Here is a 6,000-nt window from a genome sequence, read left to right on the forward strand (position 1 = left end):
ACGAGTCCACCTGTTCAACACATTGACGTGTGGCTTCCTTATTCTTTTTAACAAGGTCTGACTGCTGTGATAGTTTGAATGCTACCACTTTTACTGACAGCTATCCACGTGTTCCTTCAGGACAGTTCATGAATCCGCTTGCACCTCCCTAGCTCCCAGGTTAAAGGGATCACTATTTTCAAGGCACAATTTGTGGAGGAAGAGGGCTAGATAACACACTGATTTTTTTACTGCTTTAGATCCCTTTAAAAGCGTTAAATAGATAATTCTAACAGTTGTTTGAACTTGGTGAGCATGATCATCTTTGTTTTAGCAAAGGGAAACTGAGGCAGAGAAATCTAAAGATCTTGCTCAAAGCCACACAGAGGAACTTTGTATCAGCTAGGATCATACTGCAGAAGCTACCCAGTCTCACCCCCTTGCTCTGAAAAATAACACCTCTTACATGTGGTAAGATCACAAATTAAACTAAGAGTGTCTGAGTTAAGCAATAGTTAGGGGAATTAGATCACAGTTAGATAGTGTGTCCACCAGAACAATAAAATTAGTTGCTCTTGGTTTTCATAACCTCATTTGAGTAAGAGCTACAGGTCAGAGCGTCTCTTTGTTGGTTGTGGAATTGGCGTGAAGAACAGATCTGTATATCCTTGACTTGCAAGAGAAGGTACACAGCATATCTTAGGCTATTTGTCTCTGCTAAGTCACACCTTAGTATAACTCCCCACAAATCATCATGCAGCCTTATTAGTAGATATGCAGAAACTTTTCATTCTTCTCAAAATAACAGTTCCTATTAAAATGTGTATACATAATGACAATCAAAATGGCACACTGAAAGAGCTCAGAACTCTATTTTTGCAGAAAAAATTTTTGTACCATTTTTATATTCTTCTTACCCTTTCTTTACATTCAAAAAGCTTGTTACGCCTATTGCGATGCTACTTGCTGCCAAATAATCAAGCAGTTGGTGTGCCAGCATAGCACTTGAGGGCACAGGTGCTTTGTGACGTACCTAAGGCAGCATGAAGTCTCTGAAAAATCTTCTTCAAACAAAGAAAAGAAATCCCTCCAGCAGAAAGTCCACTGAAGAACAGGAAGAAGATTTTATTGAATAATTTTTACATTTTTTGTGAGAGAAATCAGACTTAAATTTTGGCCATATATTGGATGTTCTAGGTCAGTTTTAGGCAGAGAGAAAAACTGTTCAAAGGCAATTTCTCTTTCATTTGTGGATGTCTCTTCCCTTCAGAACTACAAATAGGCCACCTTATTTAAGACCTGACTGCCCAGCATCCATTACGCAGATAAGGTCACGGCACATGTAGTAAACTAAGGATAGCATAAAGTTACTTTTTTTTTTTCCCCCCCCTTTAACACAATTTAACAGTTGAAAAAATGCCAGTTTGCCCTTTAGAAATTCAGGCATCAGGTCAGAGATGCCTTCTGGAATCTAAGGCATAGTTTTGGTCCAGACTGAAGTCGGTTCAGACATCTAAGAGAACCGCTAAGCTGTGAGAAAGCGCTGCAAGACATTCTGCAAAGCAGAGCCACGAGAAGAAAGGTAAGATTACTGGCAAAAGGTGAGACTGTTGACACAGGGATAGCTAGCAGCTCAAGGGCTCTTGAAGAGAAAGATCGGCATGAAAACAATACAGAATCCTACAGAAAGTAGCCTGAGGATGGCAGTTTAGTAATGCCACTGATCAGCCTGTTCCAAAACCTCCCTTCCTGGCTGTGGGCTGCCCAGCCAGCTGTGACTCCTTGGGTGCCTTATCGGAGTGGCAAGCACTTTTGTTTGTCAGCTCTACCTACGAATTGTGTATATTGACCAATAAATCAGAAGTTTTATTCTCTTGAGCTCTGAAAACCTTTTTGCAGTGGCTTTGCACGTAGCAAAAGACACACAAATGAACTGACCTGGGGCAGGGGGATGTTACAAAACAAGGGACAACTATTCAGTATAGGCAGCACTTCCTCCTCTATCACCCTTTGAGAATCACTGCCATAAAAATCAAAAGAGGGGTTAGAAATAGCATGAAAACAACAACAGAGTTTATGTTCATCCTTTATTGCAAATTACTGAAAAAAGGTGAGTTTATATGTCTCCTTGTAGCCTTTCCATACACAGCCAGCAAAGGGTATGAGCTAATTGTTAAATTCAGTTCAACAAGTTCCTCATTAGGGGGAAATTACCTGAGTTTGAAATCTGCTAATTTTCCAATCAGGGTGAGTGTTTGCACTTGTGGTTTGGAAATAATTAACACATGGTGTAACATAAAATCCTATGTAAAGGCTAATGGTAGAAGGACTAATTTTCTTGGCATGAAAATGGTGTGCTTGGTTTCCCCCAGAGCTCTATTACTATCCTTTCAGTATCAGTATCTGCTGTGTAGGGTGTTCTAGTACTTATTTAGATTGTTTCTCTGCAGAGTTGTACTTTAAAATTATTTTCCAGGGCTATGAATATTTTTTTTGTTATTTTGAAAGTTGCTGTATTTATTTCTTTTTCTTCCTGTCAATATAGACTTTCCCACAATTACTTGCTTTTATTGTCTTTAAAAGGAGATCATAAACTGTCATTTTAGACTGGGGCTTTAGCCTGAGTTCTGCAAATTTTAAAATGCACATTCCCAGGAGACCCATGTTCTGATCCTTAAGGGCATCCCTAGGAATGTGAATGCCCTGTAGTATTTAGAAAGAAAGGATGTCCAGGTGGGACAACTAATTAGGAAAGCAGACACATATATGGGAGAAATAAATGTAGCTGGAAAGCATAAACCAATTTTCTACCTGAAAGTTTCAGCTATTGATATAACCCTGATCATCCCCACTTCTATGTATTATCAGATAACATTAGCTAGTCTAACCCAGATATTGTTTCTGGTAAATGATGCTGCTCTTACATCTTAGAGCATGGCACTAGTACAACTCAGTGCCTTAGTGACCTCTCACCACAAAGCGTGCAAGGGAGAGGAGTGATTTAATCTCCTGTAGCTGCGATTTAATCTCCTGTAGCTGAGACAACTCCACCCAAGGGTGTTGATAGCCCCGCCGCTGTGGGCACACTGTGACTTGTTGACAAGGAGGGTGTGACTTGGCAGCTATAGACAAGAAGAGCCCATTCCAGGCAGTGTGCAGCAGAGCTCAGGTGTACTGGCTGGACTAATGTCTAGTCTAGAAGCAATCCAGTTTTGGCCACAGGTACAGTGACACAGAGCATGGCATGTGAGCTCTGCTTGCCCATGATCAGCACCTGGAGCTTTTCATTGCCTTTTGTCACCACATTGCTTTTAAACCCCTTGGACCTCCAAGAAGAGCCTCTTACCAAAAAAAAAAAAAAAAAAAGAAAAGAAAAAAAAAGGCAAGCCAACAGAGGTAGAGTAGTTTTAAATGGCATCTGATCTACCAAGGCTTCATCAAGCAGCATCCCTTAGGCAGAAAGGCTGCCCCACGAAACCCTAGGAGGGAAATGTGGCTCTTTCTGTATAGCCCTGTCTTCTCACATGCCCAGAAATATCTATTGCAGATGTTTGCACTGAGATAGGAATTGTGGTTCAGGTATATGTAAGTCAGCACTTGGGAATTCTCTTACTGGATTAATATCTCTGACTTAGGTAACCTGTTTTGAACACTTCTAGTATCTTAATTGTATGGAGCTTCCTGTTCTCAGCGGATTTTTTTGCATGTAAATAGAGCTCGCATTTCTTCTTTCACAGAAGATGCATTTGAGATTTGTGTCCATGCCCATCAAGGAGCATTCACACTGCCAGAAATGCTACGCACAGGTGGTAGGGACCAGCATTTTCATGCAAGCTGACGACAACTCCCTTTCTTGGTCAGTATTGCTTTTTATAAGCTTTTTATAAGTTGTGCTTATAAATTGAATTACTGTTGCTTCTGAAATTCTGGACTGGTGGAAAGGTGATGGAACAACTTATCCTTGGTGCCATCTCCAGGCATATCAAGAATAGGAGGGTCATTAGGGGCAGTCAACATGGCTTCACCAAGGGGAAGTCGTGCTTGACCAACCTCATAGCCTTTTATGAGAACATATAACCAGGTGGACAGATGATGGCAAAGCAGTGGATGTGGTCTATCTTGATTTCAGTAAAGCATTTGACACAGTCTCCCACAGCATCCTCACTGCTAAACTGAGGAAGTGTGGTCTGGATGATTGGGTAGGGAGGTGGACTGTGAACTGGCTGGAGGAAAGAAGCCAGAGAGTTGTGGTCAATGGGGCAGAGTCTAGCTGGAGACCGGTATCTAGTGGAATCCCTCAAGGGTCAGTACTGGGACCAGTACTATTCAATATATTCATCAATGACTTGGATGAGGGAATTGAGTGCACTGTCAGCAAGTTTGCTGATGACACCAAGCTGGGAGGGGTGGCTGACACGCCAGAGGGCTGTGCTGCCATCCAGCGAGATCTGGACAGGCTGGAGAGTTGAGTGGGGAAAAATTTAATGAAATATAACAAGGGCAAGTGTAGAGTCTTGCATCTGGGCAGGAACAACCCCAGGTGCTGGTATAAGTTGGGGAATGACCTGTTGGAGAGCAGTGTAGGGGAAAGGGACCTGGGGGTCCTGGTGGACAGCAGGATGACCATGAGCCAGCACTGTGCCCTTGTGGCCAAGAAGGCCAATGGCATCCTGGGGTGTATTAGAAGGGAGGTGGTTAGTAGGTCAAGAGAGGTTCTCCTCCCCCTCTACTCTGCCCTGGTGAGACCTCATCTGGAATATTGTGTCCAGTTCTGGGCCCCTCAGTTCAAGAAGGACAGGGAACTGCTGGAGAGAGTCCAGCGCAGGGCCACAAAGATGATGAAGGGAGTGGAGCATCTCCCTTATGAGGAAAGGCTGAGGGAGCTGGGCCTCTAGCTTGGAGGAGACTGAGGGGTGACCTCATTAATGTTTTATAAATATGTAAAGGGTGAGTGTCAGGAGGATGGAGCCAGGCTCTTCTCGGTGACAACCAATGATAGGACAAGGGGCAATGGGTACAAACTAGAACACAAGAGGTACCACTTAAATATGAGAAGAAACTTCTTCTCAGTGAGGGTGACAGAGCACTGGAACAGGCTGCCCAGGGAGGTTGTGGAGTCTCCTTCTCTGGAGACATTCAAAACCCACCTGGACATGTTCCTGTGTAACCTCATCTAGGTGTTCCTGCTCTGGCAGGGGGATCGGACTAGATGATCTTTCGAGGTCCCTTCCAATCCCTAACATTTTGTGATTCTGTGACTGCTATTCTCATAGCTGCTTTTCTGTTGCTCTATTTTTGTTCACCTGCCTACTTTTGTTTACGACACCAGCTGCTGGTGCTTCTGTGCATCAAGAGGAATTGCTCACACATGAACCGGTTGCTTTGGTTATAGGCAACACTTCCTGTGCCAAATCCCCAGAGCTGTGAGAGCATCTTCTTTTTTTCTCTCTTGTATGGAGCATCACCCATCGCAGCTCACATGTAATGTGAAAAAGAGAACATGAGCGAGTGATTCTGGGGACTAATACATTAAAATTCTTTTATTTGTTTAGAGATAATTGCTTATTTTTCTGAAGCTATTTATTTTCCCTATGTTCCTTGTCTTTTACTTCCAAAAAGGATCAAATTTCAAGCTCTGGTCAAGTAACCCTTATTTCACAAGAAATACATCGGCCATTTTGCTCTGATTCTTACCAAAGAGATGTGTTACAGAAGACACACCTGGCAACTTTGGGCTGTTTTTTTCTGAACTGCCAGCTGCCTTGGGAGTTGCTGAAGAACCCACACTGAAGGAGAAAGTAACATCAAAGCCTTCAGGTCATCTACCTGACCAAGTCCTGCCTGTTGTCTGTCTGGGAATAATGTTAAGGAGATAAAGCTCAACCAACTGCTTCTTTCTTCCTCTCTTATCCTTTCGGTTACATGCTGCTTTCTACTAGGCAACCTGTTTGTGCTCCCTCCTCCCTTTGAAATTCTCTTCTTGGAGTCCTAAAGATAGCAACCTCCTGGAAACAGACCGCC

This window comes from Caloenas nicobarica, chromosome 1 (genome assembly GCF_036013445.1).
Source record: "Caloenas nicobarica isolate bCalNic1 chromosome 1, bCalNic1.hap1, whole genome shotgun sequence".
Classification (NCBI taxonomy): Eukaryota; Metazoa; Chordata; class Aves; order Columbiformes; family Columbidae; genus Caloenas; species Caloenas nicobarica.